The 18,940-nt window shown below is 45.4% G+C and overlaps 1 long non-coding RNA gene and 1 other non-coding gene across 3 annotated transcripts; one reads left to right on the plus strand and one right to left on the minus strand.

The window, feature by feature from the left end:
* The first annotated feature begins 20 nt into the window (after positions 1 to 20).
* Positions 21 to 18,285, plus strand: LOC123334001. 2 transcript variants are annotated; one of them, XR_006641194.1, is made up of 6 exons: positions 21 to 94; positions 728 to 810; positions 9,940 to 10,098; positions 11,886 to 11,956; positions 15,293 to 15,384; positions 16,494 to 18,285. It is a non-coding gene; the product is annotated as an uncharacterized LOC123334001 (long non-coding RNA). The 2 variants fall into 2 exon arrangements; XR_006641193.1 differs by lacking the exon at positions 21 to 94 and having other exon boundaries at positions 145 to 810.
* Positions 8,691 to 8,833, minus strand: LOC112585871. The gene has a single exon (XR_003110446.1). It is a non-coding gene; the product is annotated as a small Cajal body-specific RNA 17 (non-coding RNA).
* Positions 18,286 to 18,940: the final 655 nt, after the last annotated feature.

Here is an 18,940-nt window from a genome sequence, read left to right on the forward strand (position 1 = left end):
CTGTGACGAGGAAGTGACGTCATGATTTCATCAACCTTAGCAATCGACCTACTTATGATAGAAGAGACCTTGGACTTCCTTGGTGGCTCAGACGGTAAAGCTTCTGCCTACAATACGGGAAACCCGGGTTCAATTCCTAGGTCGGGAGGATCCCCTGAAGGAGGAATTGGTAACCCACTCCAGTACGCTTGCCTGGAAAATCCTATAGACGGAGGATCCTGGTAGGCTACACTCCATGGGGTTGCAAAGAGTCGGGCACGACTGAGTGATGTAACCTTCACCCTTTAAGTGAGACATAGACGGGTTTTATTTCTTTTCACTTTAAAATTTTTATTTTTTATTTGGGTATAGCCAGTTAACAATGTTGTGGTAGTTTCAGGTGAATAGCGAAGGGACTCAGCCGTACATGTACATGGAGGTACAGACGGATTTTGCCAGCCTCCTGGAGTCTGACCTTTCGTGCTGGATTGCACGCCGAGGAGAGAAATTTAGGGATCGTGTGTTACGCTGATGCAAAAGTTTTTAAGGAATAAATAAGTTGTAAAACAGTGAATAGACATACTATAGAGACAAAATAAAAGCATGTGTATATTTCATGTGTATAAACATACGGATTTAAGGTTACCTCTCAAAGTGCTAGTCGGTGGACTTACTTTCTGTGCAGATGCTTCCTGTTTCATTCTCACGATATCCCAAGGACCATGCTTTTCCTTTGCTTACCATACAGAATACAAGAAATGAGGATTCTGAAATAGAAACTGATGACTAAAATAAGGGCAAGAAAGATGACGTGCTTGCTTGAAGAGTGAGGTTTGTTTATTTGTTTTCTCTTACTGCATAAGACTGGGTTAGACCTGAGGGTGGAGAAGTGGGAGGCTGGAGAAGACAGCCAACTGTGTTTTCCGCCCAGAGAGCAAGGGGAAATGGAATAACTTGATCCTTGAGGTGCCTTTGGCTTAAGGGGGAAGGTGACTTCTGGAAAATCTTGGGGCGAACAGCAAAGGAACTCAGCACGCAGTTAGCTTCCAGGAAGAATCTTGCTTTCTTCCTCCCTTCCCCACCCCCACCCCCCAGCCCCCATTTGTCTCTCTGCAACCATCAGAAATAGACTCTGGCTCTTTTCATCTGACATAAACTTTAATCCAGGACTAGTAATGCCTTAGAGAATCTCCAGAAAACTGGAGAATGAATTTATACAAACTGGGAGGAATAAAAAAGGCTGATGAAAGCAAGCCCACAAACCAAATGGAAAGGACACTGGTGCCTTCTGCTGAGTGACAAACCCTATGGCTTTGCAGCGCTGACCCTGTTGGGCCTGGGCATAGACACCACCTGTAGGTCCATGCCTTCCGCTGCACCTGGCTGCTGTTAAACTGAAGATCTTGTGGTGGGGGGATTTTTCTGTTGCCGTGGCCAGACAGAATTTTCCCAGGGCCTACTCCTTGTGTCTCTCACCTATTAAATGCTGGAGTAGTTGTTACTTATAGGGAGTGGCCAGTTCCTGGTTATAGATCCACATCTTAGCCCCTCGGAAAACCAAGTAAGTGTGTGATCCTCAGAAGTTGCAGAATATGGAAAATTCCTCATCAAGGGAAAGGGGGGGGTTCAGATAGTAGTTGCTCAAGATATAACAAAGGACCGCCCTGTAGCTAGCCCAGTGAAGAACATTATAAATTCAGTGCCCCAGCCCCTGCAACCCTGTGTCAAATAGACCAGGCATGCACAATCCTGTCTTGGAGCATACTAGATGTGCAAGCGAGGTTTCAACCTCTTATATGGGGATGGTTGGTACCTCATCCAGTATTATTTACATTTTCTACACTGAGAATTAAACAGTTCAAAAGTTTGCATTTCTGGGGATAGAGTAATTGGTCTAAAGCTATGGTAACAAATTCCCACCATAACTGGTTTTAAATATTCTTTATTCACCGAAGTCCACTGTAGGAGTTTCCTATTGCTACTGTTACTTGTTACTACATATTTAATGGCTTAAAACAACACACATTTCTTATCTTATGATTCTGGAGATCAGAAGTTCAAGATGCATCTCCCTGGGCTACAATCAATGTGACAGTTGGGTTGTAGTGGTTTTTCTTGGAGATGCTAGGGGAGAATCTGTTTGCCTTGTCCAGCCTCTAGAAGATGCCCACATTCTACTCTCATAATCGGGCACGACTGAGCGACTTCACTTTCACTTTTCACTTTCATGCATTGGAGAAGGAAATGGCAACCCACTCCAGTGTTCTTGCCTGGAGAATCCCAGGGACGGGGGAGCCTGGTGGGCTGCCGTCTATGGGGTCGCACAGAGTCAGACACGACTGAAGTGACTTAGCAGCAGCAGCAGGCCACTTTCATCTTCAAAGCTAGTTACAACTGATCAAGTTATTCTCACAACACATTATTCTGACACCAACTCTCTTTCCTCCCTCTATATGGACCTTTGTGGTTTCATGGGGTGCCGATCTCAAGATAATTTGTTGGTTGGTTTGTTTTCTCACTGGATATGATTCGGTTAGACTCCAGGACCTGGAGATGGGAGGAGGGAGAAGACAGCCAACTTGTGGTTTCAGAATAGAGAGAAAGGAATGGAGTAACTTGATCCTTGAGGGTGACTTTGGCTTAAGGGGGAAGGTGACTAGCTTGGAGGAAGAGAATCCTGGAGTTAAACACAAAGAAACTCAGCAGCTAGCTAACTTCTAGAAAGAACTTTCCTTCCTTCCTTCCTCCCTTTTTTCCCCTTTTGCTTTATTTCCTCTGCAGCCATCAGAAATAGATTGTGGCTAATTTTATCTGAAATATACTTTATTCAAGAGCTACTGGGTTGGCCAAATGGTTCATTTGGTTTTTGCCATAAGGTGGCTCTAATAGCGCTTAGTGTCTTTAACATCATTCAAAACTAGTTTGTTAGATTATTATGTGACAGCTGTCATATCAGCATGCAGTTAAAAATGCGATCAAAGTTGATAATTTTTGTGTAGCCATTTTAATATTGAGGATGGAAGGGAAAAAAGCCACATTTTCAGCATATTATGCTTTATTATGTTAAGTTGGTCAAAATGCAACTGAAACACACACACACACACACACACACAGATTTGTGCATTGTATGGAGAAGGTGCTGTGACTCATAGAACACGTCCAAAGTGGTTTGCAAACTTTTGTGCCAGAGATTTCTCACTGGAGGATACTCCCCAGTCAGGTAGACCACTTAAAAGGAATGGAAAGTATTAGTCACTCAGGTGTGTCTGACTCTTTGTGACCCCCCCTGGACTGTAGCCCTACAGGCTACTCTGTCCATGGGATTTTCCAGGCAAGAATACTGGAGTGTGTTGCCATTTCCTTCTTCAGGGGATCTTTCTGACTCAGGGATCGAACCTGGGTCTCCTGCATTGTGGGCAGATTCTTTACTCTCTGAGCCCTCCACATAAGCGGAAAAATACTTTCCTGACCATATTTCTGCATGTGATTCTGTACTTAAATGTAACAGAAATTTTCTGTTTTTAAAACAAATGGTGATGGGCGATGAAAAGTGTATACTGGACAATAATGTGGAATCGAAGGGATGGTGGGGCAAGCAAAATGAACCACTACCAACCACACCAAAGGCTGTCTTAATCCACAAAAGGTGCTGTTGTGTATATGGGGTGGGATTAGAATGGAGTCCACTATTATGAGCCCCTCTGAAAAATTGGGCTTCCCTTGTAACTCAGCTGGTAAACAATCCGCCTGCAATGTGGAAGACGTGGGTTCGATCTGTGGGTTGGGAAGATCCCCTGGAGAAGGGAAAGACTACCCACTCCATTACTGTGACCTAGAGAATTCCGTGGACTATAAAGTCCATGGGATCGCAAAGAGTTGGACACGACTGAGTGACTTTCACTTCACTTCACTGCTTCCAATTAGACCAGCTGAAAGTCAGACTCAACAGAAAGTGTCCAGAATTAGTCAACAGAAAGTGCATACTGTTCCATCAGGATAACACAAGAGTACATGTTCTCTGATGACCAGGCAAAAACGGTTACAGCTTGGCTGGGAGTTCTGATTCATCTGCGTTATTCACCAGACTTTGGATTTTTATTTATTTTGGTCTTTACAAAATTCTCTTAGTGGAAAAAATGTCAATTTCTTGGGAGGCTATAAAAGGCATCTGAAACAGTTCTTTGCCAAAAAGATAAAAATATCTGGGGAAGATGGAATTGTGAGGTTGCCTGAAGAATGACAGAAGGTTGTGAAACGAAATGGTGAATATGTTGTTTAATAAAATTCTCCGTGAAAACAAAAAATGTATCTTTTATTTTTTACTTAAAAAATTGAAGGAAATTTTAGGCCAACCCCAAACTAATAGCTCAGAGAATCTCCGGCAAACTGGAGAACCAGGCTTTACAAACTGGGAGGAATAAGAAAGGCCAATGGAAATGAGCACACAGGCCAAATGGGAAGGGCAGTGGTGCCCCTTGATGAGTGACAAACACTGTCGTTTTCCACGACGACACTACTGGCCCTGGACACTAGACACCACCCGTGGCTCCATGACTTCTGCTGCACCTGGTCTGTGTTAAACTAAGGATCTTGAGATGAGGGGATTCTTCCACTGCAGGGGACAAAAAGAAATTCCCTGGAGCCTAGTCCTTGTGTCTCCTGCATGTGTACTCAGTCACTCAGTTGAGGCCAACTCTTTTGCAACCCCATGGACTGTAGCCCATCAGGCTCCTCTGTCCATGGTTTTTCCAGGCAAGAGTAGGGAAATCCATGGAGTAGGTTGCCATTTCCTCCTCCAGGGGATCTTCCCATCCCAGAGGTTGAAACTGATTCTCTAGCTCCTGTCTCCTGCATTGCAGGCAGATTCTTTGTTACTGAGTCACCATGGAAGCATTCTTGTGTCTCTCAACTCCTGTGAAATTCTGGAGTAGTTGTTACTGATAAAAGATTGGACAGTTGTTGATAACAGACCCACAACTTAGCCCCTAGGGAAATTAAGAAAGCAAGTATGTGATCCTTAAAAGTTGCAAATGTGGGAAGTTTATCATTGAAGGGAAGGGCATTCAGATACCAGACTACCTGGATATGACAGAAGAATCCCCTGTGCCCAGCCCCCTGCAGCTAGCCCAGAGGAGAACATTATAAAAACAGTGCTCCAGTCCCTGCAACCCTATCTCAAATAGACCAGGCATGCACAACCCTGTCTTGGAGCTTATTAGTTGTTTATCCCTGAGTGCAAGTGAGGGTTTCAACCTTTTATACCCTTTTATACGGGGATGGCTGGTACTTCATCCAGTATTATTTACATTATCTACACTGAAAGCTGAACAGTTTGAAAGTTCGCATTTCTGGGGATAGAGTAATTGGTCTAAGGCCATGGTAACAAATTCCCACCAGAACTGGTTTTAAATATTCTTTATCCACCAATGTCCACTATAGGAGTTTCCTATTGCTACTGTAACACATTACCACACACTTAGTGACTTATCACACATTTATTATTTTATGGTTCTGGAGATCAGAAGTCCAAGATGTATCTCCCTGGGCTAAAATCAATGTGACAATTGGGTTGAGTTTCTTCCTGGAAGCTCTGGGGGAGAATCTATTTCTTCGCTTTGTCCAGCGTCTAGAAGATGCCCACATTTCATTCGCATAGCTCCTTTCCATCTTCGAACCAGTCACAGCTGATCAAGTTATTCTCACAACACATTCTGATACCAACTCTCCTTCCTCCCTCTATATGGACCTTTGTGATTTCATGAGCCCCCCATCTCAAGGTCCTTAATTTAATCACACCAGCAAAGTTTCTTCTGCTATGTCAAGTAACATAATCACAAACTCCAGGGATCAGGATGTGAACATATTTGGGGAAGCATTATTCTGCCACCACAGCCAGTCTCCTCGGTGAACACATTTCTGCAGGCATAACAGTCAAGGGTGGCTGCTCTCTTCTGAACGTGGTCCAGGTGAAAGCAAGTCAGTCCACTGCTTCTGAGTGTCAGCCAGTCAACAGCTAGGCCCCGTGTTGAGGCATTGGAATCACAGAGAGGAGAGAAAGTCTGTGGGGAGAGGAATCTGAGGACCCAGTGCTTGGGCAGTTCCCAGGGACCAGAGCTGAGAGCTGCAAATGCCTTCATGCAGGGAGGAGGCTGGGGAGGGTGTTAGGAACTGAATGCATGTGCCCCCCCCCACACCTAATCCATATCTTGAACCCTAATCCCTGTGGGGCTGTATTTGGAGAAGGCATTTTAAGGAAGTAATTAAGATTAAATGAGACTATAGTCTTGGGGCCCTGATTTGATAGGATTAGTGTCCTTATGAGAAAAGATACCAGAGAGCTTAGGCTCCTGCCCTTGTTGTTGTTCAGTCACTCAGTCAAGTCTAACTCCTTGCGACCCCATGGATTGCAGCAGTATGCCAGGCTTCTCTGTCCATCACCATCTCCCAGAGTTTACTCAAACTCATCTCCATAGAGTCGGTGATGCCATCCAACCATCTCATCCTCTCTTGTCCCCTTCTCCTCCCGCCTTCAATCTTTCCCAGCATCAGGGTCTTTTCCAATGAGTCCGCCCTTCACATCAGGTGGCCAAAGTATTGGAGCTTCAACTTCAGCATCAGTCCTTCCAATGAATATTCAGGACTGATTTCCTTTAGGATTAACTGGTTTGATCTCCTTGCAGTGCAAGAGACTCTCAAGAGTCTCTCCAGCACCACAGTTTGAAGGCATCAGTCCTTCGACACTCAGCCTTTTTTATTGTCCAGCTCTCATATCCATACATGACTACTTGAAAAACCATAGCTTTGACTAGACAGACCTTCATCAGCAAAGTACTGTCTCTGCTTTTCAATATGCTGTCTAAGTTTGTCCATTGCTTTTCTTCCAAGGAGCAAGCATCTTCGAATTTCATGGCTGCAGTCACCATCTGTAGTGATTTTGGAGACCAAGAAAATAAAGTCTGTCACTGTTTCCATTGTTTCCCCATCTATTTACCATGAAGTGATGGGACCATGATCTTAGTTTTCTGAATGTTGAGTTTTAAGCCAGCTTTTACACTCTCCTCTTTCATCTTTATCAAAAGGTGCCCTACCCCAGCTCAAGCAATAAGAAAAGGCCTAGTGAGGACCCATCGAGGCATCTGCTATCTGCAAGCCAGGAAGAGTGCTTGCCCCAGAAATTGAATTGGCACAAACATCAATCCTGATTTCGACATCCAGCCTCCAGAATGTGTGAAAACAGGTTGATGGTTAAGCCAATCGACTGTAATTTTGTATGGCTGCCCAAGCTGCCTAATACAGGAGGTTACTTAGCCATTGGCCTAAGCATATTCTCCTACCTGGGCCTTGGTGGGATCTGTCCCAGTTTTGTTCCTGTACATAGTACTTACAGCCTGCTTTCTCTTGCTAAGGATGATCTGTGACCTTAGAATGATGTTTGATCACCTGGTTTAGGATTTCATAGTATAAGTTATTCCATGTAACAGTGACTTCCACCAAGGGTCTTAGAGTTTGCTTTCCTTTTTAAAAACAAGTTTGTGGGTGTGTGCTCTGTCATGTCCAACTCTTTGCGACCCTTTGGACTGCAACTCGCCAGGCTCCTCTGTCCATGGGATTTTTCAGGCAAGAATACTGGAAAGAGTTGCCATTTCCTCCTCTAGGGGATCATCCTAACCCAGGGATTGACCAGAGTCTCCTGCATTGTTGTTGGATTCTTTACCTCTGAACCATCGAAGAAGCCAAGAAAAGTTTAGCATCTTCCCAAATATCAACCTAGCATGTCTTGGATGGCTGAATTGAGATTCTTCAGGGTGAACCCATGAGCCCATGTGACTTGCATTTCCTGGGAGATTTCTGTGGTTTGGACTCTCCAGAACCACAGACAAGGGTTTGTTTGCTGGTGAGGAGGAAACTGTGCTAGCTCTGGAGTGACCTAAGGGAAAAGGGGGAAAAAAATCCCCAGAATCAAGGCATGTAAGGAGGTTGGGGGTGGGGGCAATGGGAGTCTGCTCTTGTGGGACTAAAGGAAGTTGGTGGATGAGAGAGGAGGCTAGGGTGTGTGTCCAACATGAGGTCAGGGGAAGTTCAAGAGAAGGCAGCTGCCATTCTGGGACCAGAGACTAGGACCTTCTTGCCATTCAGGCTCTGGTCATCCTCCTCCTTATTCTTCCTCAGCTTCTGTCTCTGCTTCCTTCTCCTCCTGCCCTGTATCTCCCCAGGCTTTTTTCGTTCCCACTCCTCCTTGTCCCTGCTCCTCCTGCTCCCATCCTCCCGACCCCTCCCCCACACCACAAAGCAGGCCAGCATATGAAGGCGCTGCCCTAGTCTGAGAGTAAAATGAGGGAGTGTTTTCCACCAGCCTAAGAAGCATGACTACATTTGTCTCTGGTCAGAAACTGGTTTGGAGGAGACAGCACAAGATGGCTCAGCCTGAGGAGCTCCCCCTCCCCAGTCAACCGAGGACGCACGGGCCTTAGGCCCACCCCCCCCAGTTGCGTGACTAAAAGTCAGGAACCTCTCCACTGGGCCCCTGAACATCTTGTTCATAAAGTCCCAGACAGGTTAGCTTCTTGGTGCCCGCTTCTTCCTGAGGCCAAATTCCAAGGGATGGTCCATGGCGCCCCCTCCTGGTGAAGGTGCACAAGGACCCCTGTGTTCAGGGACCACCCTAACGTCACCCAAATCTTAGCCTAACTGCCTCCCCCTAACCTCCCAGCCCCCGGGTCCCTGGCCCCATTTCGCCTGACACGTTTTCATAATCCTCTCAGGCTCCGGGCCAGCGGCGCCATCAGCCATGGGGCCCGATCATATAAGGAAAATACTGCGGCCTCATCCGGGGGCTGCATCGTGGACCCGGGGGCGACCCTGTCCCCTACGCCACTCTCTACACCCCAAACCTGCCAACCCCCCTGCCCCGCTTCTCGCGCCCGGACCCCTGTGTTCATACAAGGGTAAGTCGGAGAAAATCGTCCCATCTGTTCCTTGGAGACAGGGTTCTAGGTTCAGCGACTCCATCACCACCTTCACTTTCTCCATCACAGGCTCTTAGGCTCAGATGAAATTTCTATCCTCAAACTCAATCTGGGAGGCGGGGTAATCAACATCTGAGAAAAGGAACCTAAACTGACTAGTCCTTGTGTAATATAACGGTCATCAGTGGAGCACTTCTAGGGTTCTGATTTGACTTTGTCTTGCTTTGCTGTTCTGCATTGCACCTTCATATACCGTCTTAATTTTACTAAACTTTGTTGAAAGTAAACAATTTTTATTCTTGGTTTCAATATTAGTTAGCACCTTAGTTAATAGCATTGTCAGTGGCAGAATACTGCCCCTCTAGGTTGTCCCTGCTGTAATTCTCAGAACCTGCGAATATATTAGAAAAAGAAACTTTGCAGTTGTGGTTAGGACACAGACTTTGAGACGAGGAGATGACCCTGGACTATTCAGATGGATACCCTGTAATTACACAGAGCCTTCAGGTCAGAACGATGCAAAGTGAGGACTCTACCTCACTTTGAGTTCCTAGTTTAGAAGATGGATGAAGAGGGCAGGAGCCAAGGAACGTGGAAGGGCTCTAAAATCTTTTAGACAAGGCAAGTTAACAGATTATCTCTTAGAGCCTCCAGAAGATAAGGCAGTCCTGTCAACATTTTGATTTTAGTCCAATGAGATCTTTGTTGGACCCTAACCTACAGAACGGTAAGATAATAAAAGTGTGTTCTTTTAAGATGCTGAACTCATGGTCACTTGTTACAACAGACATAGAACCCCAATTCGATGTGTCTAGCATATTCACTTCAGCAGTAATAAGATGGGGGATATAATGAACCCTGTATGAATCTTTAGGTTCTCTGTCTTAGGTTGAAGGTCAAGAGATATTGTTCCGTGTTTGAAGCATTACATTAGGTGTCTTTTTACTTTTCATTTTTTTTCCCCTCAAGGACTCTCACCCTATTTCCTATGCAGGTATACGCAGCAGGTTTCTCATTTGAATTACAGCAAACTGGAAGACAGTGGTGCTGACACAGACTGATCTCATTCGCCTTTAAGAATGGACTCCAACACGTGGAAGGAAAGAATGCACTTCATGAAAAGTGAAATACTGCAGAATCCTCCATTCCAAAGGTACTTTTTTTTTGCATTTCTTACAGCGAAAAACTACTTTTCAAAGTGTGAAACACAAGAAAGGCTTTTAGGAACTTTCCCCAAAAGTAATTTGTGACTGGATTTTGACCAGTCTGAGCTTTACTTGATTCATATGTTGTTGTTTTCATAAATGTTATGTCCATCAAATGAAGTTCTTAAAAGCGTTGCTTGAGTTCGCCATTGATTACTGCTTATATTATCAATTCCTAGCAGCCATGGCAGCACAGGGATGAAGGAAGAATTGCTGCGATGCTTGAATCACCACGGGGATAGAGGTCCTCGAATTTTCCTACTTTGTCTTTAACTAATTACTTCATAGTTTAGCTGCCTTCTCACCCATTTTGCTGCTTCTGCCAATGAGTTCCTCAGTGGTGATGGCCAAAAGCACTTATGGAAAATACTTGAACAAGTGTAACAGAAGTTGATATCACTTCATCTAGTATAAAACTGGGGCATGGTCTACCTCATGCATGAGTCTTTTTAAAAAATATTTATTTATTTGGCTGTGCTGGGTCTTAGTTGTGACATGTGGGATCTAGTTTCCTGACCAGGGATAGAACCCAGGCCCCCTGCATTGGGAGTGCAGAGTCTGAGCCACTGGACCACCAGGGAAGTCTCAGGCATAAGTCTTTTGATGGAACTTTTTGTTATTGATGGTGGTGGTAGAATTTTTGTTTGTTGTTTGTTTTACTTTTTCAGCTGTTACTAGGAAGTAATTGTGGATTGAGTGCTTGATTTTAATTCCGGAAGGTGAGAGAATGTAACTAGGAACTTTTTCTAGGGAATGATTTAAGATCTTTATGTTAATTTGTGGTGTGACTTATCCACTTTTCAATTAAAGATTCTCAAAGGAAAACAAACTTATTTATAGGGTTGAACTAGTGTTAGAGAACAGTAGGTTTTATGCTGTGATATGCAGCTCACCTGCTTCAGAAACATATGGTTATGCTTGTGTGAAAAATTCAGACTCTAGGACTCCACACTAGCTAAATCTCTGGGAACTGAAACCCGGGAAGTAGCTTCTATCTCCACAGCTGATTCTAAGGCACTCTAAATTTAAGAACCACAGTTTTTAGCCACTGCACAGCAGGTAGCCAGACCTACCACTTCCTCTTCAAGGGTCAGTTCACTCTCCAATTCACTCGGGAGCAAACGGATGGCTTTTGTGATTTCTTAGGAAAAGAAGTGCTTAGTGTGAAACATGTGCATATAGACATGGTCTTCTGTAGGAAGGAGAGGATGTTTTCCAGACTGAGAATAGCTATAGAAGTTTGGGTCTGTGGGTCTGTATAGATCTGTTCTCTCTACTTCTCTCTTTGCCCTAAAATTGGAGATTGGTGTGGCTAGGGAGAAAAGGAGCCTGAGGGTGACCTATCACCCCTGGCAGCGAAGGCAATGGCACCCCACTCCAGTACTTTTGCCTAGAAAATCCCATGGATGGAGGAGCCTGGTAGGCTGCAGTCCATGGGGTCGCGAAGAGTCGGACACGACTGAGCGACTTCACTTTCACTTTTCACTTTCATGCATTGGAGACGGAAATGGCAACCCACTCCAATGTTCTTGCCTGGAGAATCCCAGGGACGGGAAGCCTGGTGGGCTGCCGTCTATGGGGTCACACGGAGTCAGACACGACTGAAGTGACTTAGCAGCAGTAGCAGCAGCAGGGAGAAAAGGGGCCTGAGAGTGACCTATGACCCCTGGCAGCTTAACTGAGCTTAGCCTGAAGCCTCTGGTTTTCTTCCCTAAGGACTCTGTTCTCATTGCAGAGCTGAGGTGTGGACTCCAGGCCTGGACTATAGAAGTTCGAGGTGGAGCCTGTCCTGGGAAGTGCAAGCAGGTAAGTTACACCTTTGAGTAACAGAGGCTCTCTGTGTTACTCTTTCTCTGTCTCCAAAGACACTGTCCCAACCCAGCAGAAAACCCTGAGGACTCATGTCCTGGGCATAAGGCCTGGTGGGTAGAATGCCTGGCTTTCCTGTGGCTGCTCTGTGTGGGTTCTTTGTGTGCATTTCATATGCCCTGGGTGAGCTACTCAGGAGGCTCTTTCTCCTAAATAGCTGCTGCTACTGTGTGGGTAGGACAAGGACATGTGGAAGGGCCGGCTTCTCAGTGTCAGCAGCCTGGAGGAGAATGTGGTAAGCCTTCGTGAGGGCTGGTGGAGGCCCTGCAGACCTGGCTCCACCACTTGCCAATCACAGGACCAGGGCACAGAAGTCAGCAGGCAGCAAATGAGCAGATTATGATGGATGAGAAATCAGGATTCTGGGGGATCAGACCTGGTTATATCTGCAGTGAGGAGAGTTACTCTCTGAGCTCAGATACAGCAACAAAGAGCAAGGAATGGGACTTGCCCACGCTCTCCCGTCACCCACCCCCCAACCACCACCCCCGCCACCCCTCCGGCAGCCTTGCTGACTGTAAGGAGCAAGTGGAGGAAAGCAGATTACAGTGCTTTGAAATCTGTGAAGCTCTTCTCAAGGGCAACCTTCAGATTCTCCCTAAATGGACCAGAAATAGGAGGCCCTGGGCCTCTCCTACTGCTTCCACGGGCAGTGGAGCTGAGCCTGTGTTCCAGATGCCCCCTGTAGGCGGTTGTTAATGCAGATTGACTCCTCTAGGCAATGGCGCAGGTTCTAGATTTCACCAAAATGCTCCTCTAGCAGGTCAGCCCCTGCAGCCACCAAGCAGGAGAGGAGGAGATGGAGATGGAACATCTTGGATACTAGTGGAGCCCACATGGGTTGGGGGTGTAGCTTGGCCAGCAAGATCCCTAAATATCACTGTCATCTCTCACATAGGCATCAGGAGTTTAGGTGAACTTGTTTAAAGAGTGAATTGGCTTCAAAAACAGGACAGGTGATGCTAAGCAAGCCCCAGTGTCCTCCTGCCATACTGGGGTGTGTGTAAGGGAGTTGTAAATATATATATATATATATATATATATATATATATATATAGTTGTAAATATATACATTTAGTTGTAAAAATATATATATATAGTTGCAAAATATATATATATAGTTGTAAATACACACACACACACACACACACACACAGAGTTACCATGGCAACTAGTAAGTGTAAAAGATTTCACATGGCTTAGAAAATAACTGAAGTCTGTGGTCTTTGGCTTAACACCTAGACAGGTGTGGCTATTTCCTACATTGAGTTTGAGGGTCACAGGGAAGATCTCACTCTAACCTAATACTTTTCCTCTTACTAAGGCTTGACTGAACTCCTTCCTCCACACTTGGTGTGAAGGCCTGAGATCAAAGTGCGTACATCAGGTCAGCTCATCCTAAGTGGTTAGTGACTGGTATTCAGTGCTTCCCTTAAATCACTTTTACTAGGAAAGGAAGAAAGCTCCCTGTTTTCAGAGGGATCTGGGATACGGTCTTCTTCCAGAGGAGAAGTGATGGTGTTACTGTCTGCTTGTTAAGGTTTCAACCACCCGTTCCATTGCCTCATAAGGGCCATAGCCTTTGGTTGCTAAAGTTTTGAATACTTGCCGGTTTTGACCCTTCAAGCTGGTAACTCAAGTGAACATCCCATCTCAGAGGGTGTCATGGGTGGTTCTGTTTCCTGCTAATTCGCGAGCAGCATTTACGCGTTTTCTCCAGGTCTTCTTCCTCCAGCATGGCAGCTAACCCTCATTTGGAAATGCCACTTAAATCTCAGCACTGTTATCTCCTACATGAATGGCTGCATCTGTGTTTGCATGTCTCCTGTATGACTTGATCCTTGTCAGTATGGCACTAAGGAGGGATCTGACAGCTGATTAGAGAGTTGGAAAAAACACCTCTAAGAAAAGAAAAAAGATGTACAAAAGAGCAGTGGGGGGTGCTGATGACCAACTCCATCAAAACCCTCATTTTGCCTTGAACGCAGCCTTTTTCTGAGAATCCCACTTCTCTTCTGTTGGATCTGGGCTGCATCCCAGCATTCACCTGTGTGGCTGCACCTCTCCACCAGGTGGAGACCAGGGAGCTAGGAGTCAGAGGAGAGTTTGAATGGGATTTGTACACAGGGTACGTTTATGCGGTGAGGATCTGTGTAGAAATAACCCCCCTTTCTGTAACAACTCTTGCTAATGGAAGATGTTCTGTGAATGTTGGCGCCAGGCATTCTGGAACAGTCTGAGAGTGGGCTGGGACGGGACCAGGGAGCAGGGACTGAGAAGGACACGAGTGTGAGAGCACAGAGGGCCCTGCTCTCTCACACCCCTGCTCCACCCTGAGGCCCAGGGAGGGGAGAATGAAGGATGTGCTTGGAAGGACTCAGCACTCCCAGGGCCGTTTCCTTTATTCCCACTCTGTGAGCAGGCACTAGAGGAGATATGGAAAATGCTGCCCTGGTAGGAAAGGGGTGGATCCTAAATGAAACTTCATTTCACAGGCTGACCTACTTGGGTTTGTGTTTACCTGAGGGTTTGGGGTGAAGCTGGTACATGGAGGAGCCTGAGGATGGGTCCCCAGTTATGCTCCCTTCCTGAGGTCTCGTCAGGTACCACTGGCCACTGCTGCTCAGTTCTGTCCTGGAGGAGAGTGGGGCTGGGCAGGGTTATGCACCCATCCTGGACAGGGAGACATTTCCCCTGGAGAGTCCCTCTTGATAAGGGACTTGCTGTACTTAAGCCGAGTCTTTCTTGTTGCTGCTAGGTTTTGGGGGTGTCTCAATTCAAGGCCATTTGTTTAATGTTGGGGCTTTTTCCTTGCATGAGAATGTCCCTGGAGTTTTTGTCTGAAATGCAGTTTCTCAAGCCTCACCCCCAAGTTTATAACAGGCCCTGTAGTGTCTCTGGTGTAGATTTTCTATACTGTGCAGCCAGTGCCTGAGGATTAGGGCCTGCCTCCTGTATGATATCATAGTTAATCATCCAAGGTTAGTACCACTTTCTTTATTTTACACGATACACTTTTTTCTATCATATACGAGATCCATATGCTCAAAGAGGGTAATGAAATCACCATGTGAAGCAAAGTTGGTACATGATGGAATTGGTGTTTGCATCTTGGACTGCTGTTCCTAGCGCTGTACTTTCATTACTTCGGCACAGACCTAGGGTAGGATCTGATGGAAATAGGGTAGGGAAGAGAAGACATCAGTAAGAGTCAGTGATCCCTGATAATTTGTATTGATCTGCTTGACAAGTATTTGCTGACTCTTGTATCAGGCAGGCTCTTGAGGAGGCCCTGGGTGAACACGGTACACAGAGCACCTGCTCTCAGGAAGATGGCCTTGAGCACAGGAGTTGGTTGTTTCACAGTGAGTCACATATCTATTATTGTTATTAATTTTTTATTTTGGCTGTGCTGGGTCACTGCTGCTCTGTGGGTTTTTCTCTGGTTTGGAGGCCTGGGGCTACTCTCTAGTTGTGGTGCGGGGGCTTCTTGCTGTCGTGGCTTCCTTGTTGCAGGCCCCGGGCCCAGCACGTGGGCTCAGGAGTCGTGGCTCCCAGGCCCTAGAGCACAGGCTTGATAGTTGTGCCACATGGGCTTAGCTGCTCTGTGGCATGTGGGATCTTCCCAGATCAGGGGGGAACCCATGTCCCCTGCATTGGCAGGTGAATTCTTTACCACTCAGCCACCAGGGAATCTCCACATATGGATTTTCAATAATGACTGTGATGTATTTAATAATCATATATTATTAAATATATGATCCCAGCCCAGGGATCAAAACCAGGTCTCCCCCATGGCAGGCGGGTTCTTTACCATCTGAGTCACCAGGGAAGCCCATGAATACTGGAGTGGGTCGCCTATCCCTTCTCCAGGGGTGTGAGTCACCAGGGAAGCCCATGAATACTGGAGTGGGTAGTCTATCCCTTCTCCACGGGATCTTGCTGACCCAGGAATCGAACTGAGGTCTCCTGCATTGCAGGCAGGTTCTTTACCAGCTGAGCTCCCAGGGAAGCCCAAATGACAGTGATGTATTTAATAATCATATATTCCTTGGTCCTATTGTGTCAGCCAAGATGGAAAACAGTATAAATATAGGACTATTGAACAGAGATCAACATTTTTTTTTCGGGAAATATCCTTCAGCTATTTTTAAGAGTGGAAGTATGTATGCTTTATCTAATGCCCCCTGAAATTCAAGCTTGGATTCCTAGTGCTTTTGGACAGAAAAACTTGTGCCCAGGGTTTGCGTGGTGGCTCTTCAGTGGCAAGTGGTGGTGGAATTTAGGGGAAATCTCCATGTATCTCTGGGTCTCAGTTTCTTCATCCATAAGATGAGGTTATTCAAATTCTCCAAATTCCCTTCCTTCTGAGATTTTTTTCTGAGTACATGAGAGACTGAGATGCATGTTAAATGTATGTTGGAACCTGCAGCCAAGACCTGACCTTGGTTCCTTCTCTGTGTGTCTCCTGCAGGAGCCTCAACTGAGCCCACACTCTGAAAACACAGAACTCAGGAGATGGAAGAAAGGAAATCAGCAGTCTTGGAGGATGAGAAACCCCAAAGAAAAGCAAGGTAATGGTCGAGGAGCTGTTTGCCAAGGGAGGTGAGGATAAGGACAAGTTGAGCTTTGAAAATTCAAGAGTAAGTGAGGAATGCACAGTATCATCCAAGTCCTCAAGGAGCAGGCTGAGCTGAGCAGGAAGGACCAGGAGAGTAACTTAGTCCAGTGTGAACTTGTGCACCTGCCGAGGGGATCCACATGCTGGGTCAGAGTTGGTTTATCCTGCTGGGAGCACCAGTTCCAGGAGGAGGACAATGGGACCTTGAGGCTCTGCCCTAGACCCCCAGCCTCAAACTTGGAAGTGGCCACACAGTGGATGTCCTCCAAGTAAGCGTGCAATAAGGTGGATAAATGATGTTTGGAGAAGAATTAGAGATATGTATTCATAGCAGGGGCCAGATTAATGGGACCCTGTTTCTGAAGCAAAAATGGTAATAATATTCTTCTGGATTTATAGTTTGGGGCTTTACACACAGCATCTGTTCACTATATGCTTAATGTTTAATTTGCCTTATGCTGTGTTAACAACTTGGAGTTCAGATATCAGTAATACATCCATGAAGAATTTAAACAGTGAGAGGACAAATACAAATGCATAGTGTCAACCAAATGTGGTGGTTCTCCTCAGGTGGGATATCGTGGCCACTAGAGGATGGGAGGATACGCTAAGGACATCTCTTCCTAATGACAGTGTGAACTGTTGAGAGGAATCCCCGAGGACAGTCGTGTTTTCATAGCCAGCTCAGATGAGTGTCCTAGGGCAAGGATAGTGTAGGCAGGCTTCTGTCTAAGGAAGGAGATTGCTACATCCTGGGAGAAAGCAGAGCATCCCTGACTGCACAGTTGTACAGGAGCGTTACAGATGAGTAAAGACTTGTAACCATGTTTATCCAGTCAGTGAACAAATGTTTCCGAGAGCCTCGTCAGTGTTTGAATCAATGCCAGGAGTCATGCACACAGTGATGGATGAAATATCATCCCCAATTTCATGGAGCTCTCCATCTAATAACAACAAAACCATGAGAGGTGTAGTGGATGGTGGGTTCACTGGAAGAGATGGTCAGTGCTGGCTACCCTGACTTCATGGGTGGTCTGGTCCCCCTGCTCATTTTCCCAACAATTGTATGTCTCTCCTGGCCCCCAAATCCTGGTTCTCAGCCAGATTTGAGCCTTTCAGGATACAGCTAGCACCTGGGCTCCGTGTTGGCTCAAAGCAGTCAGCTCCGCCACAGTCTCTAGAGAAAACTCCTAGTATCAGTAGCTACTGATGATGTCTTGGCAGCTGGAGAGATAAGGAGGCAAGTTTCATTTGTCTTACAAGTTCATGCTTGTCATAATGACTCATGATTAACAGTTTCCTCTCTTATAAGCTACTTTCCAGACTTTCTCCATATCAAAAATAATTTATGTATCCATCTTATTTCCAGAATTATAGAACTTGGTGTTTTATTCCTAATTTTGGAGCAAGTAACTAAAGTAAAAAAGGGGGAAAGCAAATTCCTAGTTTACATTGAGACAATAGGATGCTCTTTTCATACTGTCAGTGGGGTTCTCCAGGCAAGAATACTGGAGCAGTTTGCCAATTCCTTCACAGTGGACTCTGGTGACTGTATCCGTGAAATTAAAAGACACTTGCTCCTTGGAAGAAAAGCTTTGACAAACCTTACAGTGTATTAAAAAGTGGAGACACCACTTTTCTGACAAAGGTCTGTATAGTCAAAGCTATGTTTTTTTCCAGCATTTATGTACGGATGTGAGAGTTGGTCCATAAAGAAGGTTGAGTGCCAAAGAATTGATGCTTTTGAATTGTGGTGCTGGAGAAGACTCCTGAGAGTCTCTTGGACTGCAAGGAGATCAAACCAGTCAATCCTAAAGGAAATCAACCTTGAATATTTATTGGAAGGACTGATGCAAAAGTTAAACTCCAATACTTTGCTGATACTGATTCGAAGAGCTGACTTGCTGGAAAAGATCCTGATTCTGGGAAAGACTGAGGGCAGGAGGAGAAGGGGGCAACAGAGGATGAGATGGTTGGATAGCATCACCAACTCAATGGACATGAGCAAACTCCAGAAGATAGTGAGGGACAGGGAAGCCTGGCACATTGTAGTACATGAGGTTGCAAAGAGTCTGACAACTTAGTGACTGAACAACAATTAAAACACTATAATACTAGTGTAAATAAACACAAATATATGAATGTGAGAGTACAGAGTAAAAAGTTTACACATATCCAATTATTTGATTTTTTAAAATAAAGTCACCAATATGTGTAGTGGGATAATGAATTATTTTTCTGCAAAATATGATACAACAAATGACTATTCATTTATAAATAATTTAATATTAAAACCACTT

The sequence above is a fragment of the Bubalus bubalis genome, chromosome 6 (genome assembly GCF_019923935.1).
Source record: "Bubalus bubalis isolate 160015118507 breed Murrah chromosome 6, NDDB_SH_1, whole genome shotgun sequence".
Taxonomy (NCBI): domain Eukaryota; kingdom Metazoa; phylum Chordata; class Mammalia; order Artiodactyla; family Bovidae; genus Bubalus; species Bubalus bubalis.